Raw genomic sequence first — 9,507 nt, 5'->3', positions numbered from 1 at the left:
ATGTTGTTACACGCCTGTGCTCTACTGTCTGGATGTGAGCCAGTCACCACTTCATGTGTACACAACTTCTCCACGGTCTGTGTCGAAGTACTGGGACAGCCAGGACCTGTGTCAATGTCCACTGTTTAAGGAAAACTTCTACAGACAGCCTGAGCTTTGTGTTAACATAACCTTCAGAGAGGTTGTAAATAGATGACAGACAAGTCCCCAGTCAAACTACATTGTGACGTCTGCAGTGGGACAAAGCACAAGGCCCTGAATGGTGTCTCTTGCCTTTACACTTTTGTCATTTAGCAGACACTCTTATCCAGAGCAATTGKGGTTAAGTGMCTTGTTCAAGGACACATCAACAGATTTTTCACCTAGTCAGCTTGGGGATTCAAACCAGCAACCTTTTGGTTACTGGCCCAAGGCTCTTAACCAATAGGCTACATGCTGCCACTAGGCTACCTACCAGACCTCTCACTGTGAGACTCACTTGGAGCCTCATCAGATAGCCCCACCTTTAAAGAGACACAAACTGATCGACCCTGTGGAGAACCTGGAAGACAGGATGTGTAAGAAACATGACAGACTCCTGGAGCTGTTCTGTAGGACCGACCAGACATGTGTGTGTCAGTTCTGCACTGAAACAGACCACAAGACTCATGACACTGTCCCTACAAAGGAAGAGTCTGGAGAGAGGAAGGCTCAGCTGGGGAAAACTGAGGCAGAAGTGCAGCAGATTATCCAGGAGCGACTGCAGAAGGTTAGAGATCAAACTCTCAGCAAGAGAGAGACAGAGAGGGAGATAGCAGACAGCGTGCAGGTCTTCACTGCTCTGGTGCGCTCCATTGAGAAAAGCCAGGTTGAGCKTGGTAATTGAGGAGAAGCAGAAAGCARTAGAGAGGCAGGCTGAAGGGCTCATTAAAGAGCTAGAGCAGGAAATCACTGAGCTAAAGAGGAGAAGCACTGAGCTGAAGCAGCTCTCACACACTGACGACCGTCTCCAGCTTCTCCGGAGCTTCCTATCCCTAGTGTGCACCCCTCCACTCACCAAGGACTGGTCTGAGGTCAGTGTTCACAGTGACGTCTGTGGGGAGAGCTGTGTCTCTGCTGGAGGAGATACTGAATAAAGAGATGTAGAAGCTGCCTAAAGTCCAACTGAAGAGGTACGCAGCAGTTTGCAATGGATGTGACTCTGGGGTCGGATTCACAAAACATTACTTATGAAAAAACGGAAGAAGTTTCCTAAGGAAAAAATAGGAAGTTCATAAGACAGTTCGTAAATGCAATTCCTCAAAATGTTCTTAGCAATTCGTAGTTTTCTTAGGAACGTCGTAAATATCTTTATTAAGAACGTATATATCTTATGTGGCATTGACATTAGTGACGTGCTTGAAACCAATAAATAAGCCTATGTGACAGGAATGATCGGATTTGGTTATTTCGTTAATATTTACACATTATAGCCATCAGACTAGCTATATCAAAATMAAAAAATGAATAACCAAGAAAAGAGATTGAAGTGRTGGTGGAGKAAATAGCAGCCAGGAAGAGGTTGCTGTTGGGGAGACTTGATAACTGCGGAGTCACTGCTGAGACCAACAAGAAAGGATGGGCGAGAGTGGCCGAGTCTGTCTCTGCCGTCGGGGGTATGGCAAGRGACAGTGACGCCGTAAAAAAGAAGTGGTCCGACATCAAGTCGKCTGCTAAGAAGAAGGGAGCTGAGAGACCATTAATGTGGACCAGCTGGAGGAGAAGGTGTCGTCCATCATAGAGATGGTGGTAGAGGGACTGCGCGACCGTTAAGTTAGTTAGCTAGCTAGCTTATAGCCAAAATAGCTAACGCCGTTAACGTTAGCTAAGTTATCCAAGTTTTTCTTTGCAAATTGACGAGATTTGCAAATATTGAATATTGTTAATTACTAGCTAGCTAGATAATGCGTGTTTTAATTTGTATTCTTGGTTTAACTTACTTAAATAACCGGTAGCCAACTGTGTCTGTGGCGCAAGAAAACGTTCATGGTTACAAAAGTATCCATTCGTCTCAAGACAAGGGTTTAGCTGTCATAAAGTTAAGGAAAAAATGGCAGTTAAGAAGAAATTTCTTCTTAAGAATGTTTTGTGAATCCGGCCCCTGGACCCTGATACAGCACATCTATATCTCATCCTGTCTGAAGATGGAAAACAAGTAAGATATGGAGACACACCACAGAATCTTCCTGACAATACAAAAAGGTTTTATCAGTATCCCATTGTCCTTGGAAAGAATGGCTTCTCCTCAGGGAKATTTTACTATGAAGTGACGGTTAAGGGGAAGACTTCATGGGTTTTAGGAGTGGCAAGAGAGTCCATTGACATGAAGGTGAATATCACACTGACACCTGAGGATGGACTCTGGACTGTGATGCTAAGGGATGGAAATGAGTACCAAGCCTGTACCTTCCACTCTATCCTCCTCTCATTGAGAGAGAAGCCCCAGAAGGTGGGGTTGTTCGTTGACTATGAGGAGGGTCAGTTCTCCTTCTATGATGTGGAGGCCAGGTCTCATATCTTCTCTTTCACTGGCTGCACCTTTACAGAGACACTCTATCCATACTTCTGCCCCTCTGATAATGATGATGGTGAGAATCTGTCTCCGCACCACGTGCTCTCACCACTGGTGTCCCCCAGGGCTCTGTTCTAGGCCCTCTCCTATTCTCGCTATACACCAAGTCACTTGGCTCTGTCATATCCTCACATGGTCTTCCTATCATTGCTATGCAGACGACACACAATTAATCTTCTCCTTTCCCCCTTCTGATAACCAGGTGGCAAATCGCATCTCTGCATGTCTGGCAGACATATCAGTGTGGATGACGGATCACCACCTCAAGCTGACCTCGCAAGACGGGAGCTGCTCTTCCTCCCGGGGAAGGACTGCCCGTTCCATGATCTTGCCATCACGGTTGACAACTCCATTGTGTCCCTCTCCAGAGCGCTAGAACCTTGCGTGATCCTGGACAACACCCTGTCGTTCTCAACCAACATCAAGCGGTGACCCGTTCCTGTAGGTTTCATGCTCTACAACATTCGCAGAGTACGACCTGCCTCACACAGGAAGCGGCGCAGGTCCTAATCCAGGCACTTGTCATCTCCCGTCTGGATTACTGCAACTCGCCTGTTGGCTGGCTCCTGTGTGCGATTAAACCCCTACAACTCATCCAGAACGCCCACCGCCCGTCTGGTGTTCAACCTTCCCAAGTTCTCTCACGTCACCCCGCTCCTCCGCTCTCTCCACTGGCTTCCAGTTGAAGCTCGCATCCGCTACAAGACCATGGTGCTTGCCTACGGAGCTGTGAGGGGAACGGCACCTCCGTACCTTCAGGCTCTGATCAGGCCCTACACCCAAAACAAGGGCACTGCGTTCATCCACCTCTGGCCTGCTCGCCTCCCTACCTCTGAGGAAGTAGCTCCCGCTCAGCCCAGTCAAAACTGTTCGCTGCTCTGGCAACCCAATGGTGGAACAAACTCCCCCACGACGCCAGGTCAGCGGAGTCAATCACCACCTTCCGGAGACACCTGAAACCCCACCTCTTTAAGGAATACCTAGGATAGGATAAAGTAATCCTTCTAACCCCCCCCCTTAGAGATTTAGATGCACTATTTGTAAAGTGGTTGTTCCACTGGAATCATAAGGTGAATGCACCAACTTTGTAAGTCGCTCTGTATAAGAGCGTCTGCTAAATGACTTAAATGTAAATGTAATGTAAATTAATTTTTAATAAAATATTTGTATCTAGTTGTCATGTATTCATTATCTTTAACTGGTTAAATGTTTGTAGTATGCATGTTTCAGTAATAATAGTCGTACATCTCTGTTTGATTTAGCTTTTGGTATATTTAGCATTTTTATAATTAATCAACACGCTACTGTAAATAAATGGACACTACCTATAGCAAGCAGCGTACCACCTTGCAGCCCACTGATTGCTTGCTTCTGAAGCTAASCAGGTTGGTCCCTAGATGGGAAACCATATGCTGCTGGAAGTGGTGTTGGAGGGCCAGTAGGAGACATTCTTTCCTCTTGTCTAAAAAAATATCCAAATGCCCCAGGGCAGTGATTGGGGACACTGCCGTCATTTGAATGGGATGTTAAACGGGTGTCCTGACTCTGTGGTCACTAAAGATCCCATGGCACTTATCGTAAGAGTAGGGGTGTTAACCCCGGTTTCAAATACTTTCATTGCCACCAGACAATAACAGATTTTTACGCCAATCTGCCAATCCTCATAAAATCCGACATAGCACCAGCATACAAAACTATTAAGCGAAAACAAGCAGAGAAAACAGCAYTGGCATTWAAAAAAAACGTAAGGATAGTATTATATTATAAGTATTTCAGGGACAACATGATTTATTAACATAATTGGGTTGTTAACACGTTTGTTTTTTATATAAATAAATGTGGAACACAAAGTCTGTGTAGAAAAGCATTGCCCAAAATGCATTGCTCCAATAACTTTTAAAAGATTGTTCTGAAGTTTGCCCCCCAAAAATGTACTTTTCTGTGATTGAAGTAACACAAAAATGTGTGTCTTTTCCTACGAATTAATGTTTTTTTCACACGAACTAAGCCGCAGAAAAATGCACGAAAACGCACAAAATCTGCTGAAATACTTTTTGTACATATTAGTACGAATTGAGTGTGAGATTGTGTTGCCACGGTTCTCCACTGAAATATTATAATGACATTTTCAGTACAGTTGTGGCCAAAAGTTTTGAGAATGACACAWATATACATTTTCACAAAGTCTGCTGCCTCAGTTTGTATGAAGGCAATTTGCATATACTCCAGAATGTTATGAAGAGTGAACAGATGAATTGCCATTAATTGCAAAGTCCCTCTTTGCCATGCAAATGAACTGAATCCCCCAAAAACATTTCCACTGCATTTTAGCCCTGCCACAAAAGGACCAGCTGACATCATGTCAGTGATTCTCTAGTTAACACTGGTGTGAGTGTTGACGAGGACAAGGCTGGAGATCACTCTGTCATGCTGATTGAGTTCGAATAACATACTGGAAGCTTCAAAAGGAGGATGGTGCTTGGAATCATTGTTCTTCCTCTGTCAGCCATGGTTACCTGCAAGGAAACACTTGCCGTCATCATTGCTTTGCACAAAAAGGGCTTCACAGGCAAGGATATTGCTGCCAGTAAGATTTCACCTAAATCAACCATTTATCGGATCATCAAGAACTTCAAGGAGAGCAGTTCAAATGTTGTGAAGAAGACTTCAGGGCGCCCAAGAAAGTCCAGCAAGTGCCAGGACCGTCTCCTAAAGTTGATTCAGCTGCGGGATCGGGGCACCACCAGTACAGAGCTTGCTCAGGAATGGCAGAAGGCATCTGCATGCACAGTGAGGCGAAGACTTTTGGAGGATGGCCTGGTGTCGTAAGTGTGCGCAGGACACTTTGCTATTGCTTCTGAAAGTCCAATATTCTTAAACGATTGACTGCTGACATAGGTCAAATATTTTGGGATGCTATATTCGTAAGGTTTGGTGCTTTTTGCAGGTTGTAGTAGGTTTTGTTTCTGTTTAGCCTCTTGTGGGTGAATGTTATCGTGATTAGATTATTCCAATATCGTTGTTCAGTCTTCTAACTTTTTTATTTTCTCTTAAAGTCCATGCATTCACTCGTTTGCATGAGTCAACAGTCTTTTGTGACATTGTGGGATGGAGACTATGGTTGCTGCCTAGTGTATGTATTACTCTCCTTGACAAGTCTACAACTGAACTAGCATGGACATTTTTGGAAAGTTTGCGATTTTGTTTTTTCTCTCAGATTTTGTGCATATGCTATTCTCTCGCCATCGCCTGTTACAGGATCGTGTGTACTACGATGGATGCAAAATATGAAATATGTTGTCTCATTTTACGTCTCAATATAAGAATCGTTTTAGATCTCTACTGCATAACGTAGTGAAATGACGGTCTAACCATGCTATCGTGAGAGTTTGCGTGGATATGTCAGAGGAATCATGCATCATAACTGTAATCCAAAATTGTGGTCAGTGTGATGTCATTAGACTGCAGTTACTAAGTTTGTAATACTTATTCCAATAGAAAAGGGCGATTCCTATGACTGTATCTCGGTATTCCCTTCATGCGATTTGTGTTATGACACAGACTGGTTGTAAAATTTTTATGCATGATGGAGTTAAACGGAATCAAGTCAATGTCTCTTGTCTTTGAACTGGATTCTCTCTATCTGCCCACAGCTCTGAAATCTTGGGACATGGTTTGTTGTCCTGCCATGTCACTACGATAACCCACTAAGAGGGAGACAACAATAAACACACATACCCAAATAATAAAACGATATAATCTCCATCCCCAATCGCAATAAGATCAACTATTATTTCGAATTTAAATAAATGCTTGTGATATTGGGATTGTGGTGAAATGGAAATTACCCTGTATCAGACCAGGGTTTCAAAGTGTATTTTTTCTTCTGTCAAATACGTTAGCTGCAGTTGTTTTGATTCTGTGGACTCATCCTCGAGAATAGTCCCAAAAGTACAACCCACCCAATCTGGCACCATATATAAATGGAATTATTAATGTCTACTGTCCTGGTACTCTATATACTACGAGCTCAATCAAATGCGAAAGTATCTGACAGAAAACAAATACTATTTTGAATCCCAGGTCTGTCCTGTATCAGTTTGACTATTTCCTAACTCCATTTGTCCTCTACCTGTGGTGGATATCAGGAATAAATCCCAGCTGACCATGACCCACATCCTGTCGTGGCCATCCTCTAGATCACAACCAGCTCAAAGGAAAAGTATGTCCTTTATATACATTCACCTACACCCCAACCATCTCAAAGGCTAAGTGTGCCATAGCATTAGCTTCTCTTTGAGAGAGAATATGAGGTTAGGGGTCCAGCATTAGGTCAGCATTAGACTAAATATTATGTTTCATGATTAACTATCAGGTGTGATTGTGATAACATCAGGAACTCAAGTCTTTTTGTTCACCGACCTAAAATACTCACAATTCAAATGCCGGCCGTATTACTCTCAAGAGAATTCTCTTCGGTTATTGTCACAGCCGTGTATATCCCTCAAGCCGATACCGACGGCCTTAAAGAACTACACTGGACTTTATGCAAACTGGAAACCACATATCTGAGGCGGCATTTATTGTAGCTGGGGGATTTTAACAAAGTAAATTTTGAAGTTCTATCAACACATTGACAGTAGTAGCTCGCGCTGCTAAAACACCACCACGTGCTACGCCAACTTCCAGGATGCCAACAAGGCCCTCCTTCGGCAAATTGATCACGACTCTATTTTGCTGTCCCTTCCTATAGGCCAAAAAACTCAAACAGGAAGTACACGTGCTAAGGACTATTCGAAGCTGGTCTGACCAATCGGATCCACGCTTCAAGATTTTGATCATGCGGACTCGGATTATGTTCGGGTAGACTCCTAGAATAACATCGATAATAACTTATATACGGTGACTGAGTCTTTATCAGGAAGTGTATAGGATATGTTGTACGCCACTGTGACTATAAAACACTACCCTAAGCAGAACCGTGGATAGATGCGCAGCATTCGTGCAAATGCTGAGAGCAATCCTGTGGGCTGTATCACACCTGGTACGGCAACTGCACCTCCTCCGCAACCGCAGGCTTTTCCAGAGGGTGGTGCAGTCTGCTCACGGCATCATCCGGGGGCAACCTACCTGCCCTCCGAGGACACTAGAGCACCCGATGTCACAGAAAGGCCAAAAAGATAATCAAGGAAACAACCACCCGAGCCACTGCTGTTCACCCGCTACCATCCAGAAGGCAAAGGTCAGGACGGATGCGTCAAAGCTGGACATGAGAGACTGAAAAACAGCTTCTATCTCAAGGCCATCAGACTGTTAATAAGCCATCACTAGCACCTTAGAAGCTGCTGCCTATATACATAGACTTGAAATCATTGGCAACTTTAATAATGGAACACGAGTCACTTTATAATGTTTACATACTTTGCATTACTCATCTCATATATATATACTTGTTTTCTATCCTTCTATCCGGTCCAAGACGCAGGCCTCCTAATTGTCCAGAATTTCTAAGCAAACAGCTGGAGGCGGGCTTTCTCCTATAGAGCTCCATTTTTATGGATGGTCTGCTACCATGTGAGAGACGCAGACTCGTCTCAACCTAAGTCTTTACTGAAGACTCATGCTCTTCAGTGGGTCCTATGATTGAGTGTTAGTCTGGCCAGGAGTGTGAAGGTGAACGGAAAGGCTCTGGAGACAACGAACCGCCCTTGCTGTCTCTGCCTGGCGGTTCCTCGTCTCCACTGGGATTTCCTCTGTCTCTCGTTATGCCTCTCTCTGTTCTCTCTCTCCTCTCTCTCTTCGTCTCTCTCTCCCTGTCTCTCTCTCTCTCTCTCATCTCTTCTTCCTCTTCTCTCTCCTCTCTCATCTCTCTCTCCTCTCTTCGTCTTCTCTCTCTCTCGTTCTCTCTTTCTTCTCTCTCCGTCTCTCGTTCTCTTCTCTAATCTCAATTCAATCAAAGGGGCCCTCTTTAATTAGCCCTCTGGCCTCTAACCCTATTACAGGGCTTGAGTCACTGGCTTACTGGTGCTTCTTTCATGCCGTCCCTAGGAGGGGTGTCTCGACTGAGTGGGTTGAGTCCACTGCACGTGATCTTCCTGTCTGGTTGGCGCCCCCCTTGGTGGTGACCCGTGGTGGATGATCTTTTGTGGGCCTATTACAGCCAGGGCTTGGTACTGCAGGAATGGTAATCGATTGTGGTTTGAAGATAGTCCCTCTAGTGGGTGATGGGGGCTGTGCTTTGGAGAAATGTGTTGGAGGTTAATACTACTTCTGTTTGGTCTGTCCAGGGGAGAGTATCATCAGAGAATGGTCCACAGTGTCTCCTCGAGACCCTCCTGTCTCAGCCTCCAGTATTTTATCCTGGACCAGAGATAAGATTTTATGTGTCTGTGCGGGAGCATATGTGAGTCAGTCTTTATTATATCTCGGATACTGTGCTCCAATTTGTCTTGTATCCAGATTATGTCCCTGTGTGAAATATTAAGTATGCTCTCTCTAATTCTCTATTCTTGTTCTCTCTTTCTTGTGTCTCTTCTCGGAGGACCTGCATGACCACTAGGACCATGACGCGGTCCAGCGTACTGTACCCTGGCATGACGACTCCATGCTGTCCTCAAGTCCACCTGGCCTGTTGCTGTCTGTCTCTGCTCATGTTTCACCTGTGTCTGCCTGCGGCTATGGAACGGACCTGTTCTCATACCGGACGGCTACCTGTCCACGACCTTGCTTTTTCAACTTCTCTAGAGACTGCAGGAAGCTGGTAAGAATCAACCTCTTAATGATGGCTCTATAACACATGCCAACTGAGCAGTTTTACCTCACTCCTGAGATTGCTGACTTGCTGCACCCTCGACAACCTCTCACTGTGATTAATTATTATTGGAACCATGGCTGGTCATCTAACTGACATTATTGAT

General features: G+C 44.6%; 1 pseudogene; it reads left to right on the top strand.

The window, feature by feature from the left end:
* LOC111958332 (zinc-binding protein A33-like) lies at window positions 1-2,721 on the top strand (annotated as a pseudogene).
* Window positions 2,722-9,507: the final 6,786 nt, after the last annotated feature.

The sequence above is a fragment of the Salvelinus sp. IW2-2015 genome, linkage group LG34 (genome assembly GCF_002910315.2).
Source record: "Salvelinus sp. IW2-2015 linkage group LG34, ASM291031v2, whole genome shotgun sequence".
Lineage (NCBI taxonomy): Eukaryota > Metazoa > Chordata > Actinopteri > Salmoniformes > Salmonidae > Salvelinus > Salvelinus sp. IW2-2015.
This window is presented reverse-complemented; position numbering and strand designations above follow the sequence as displayed.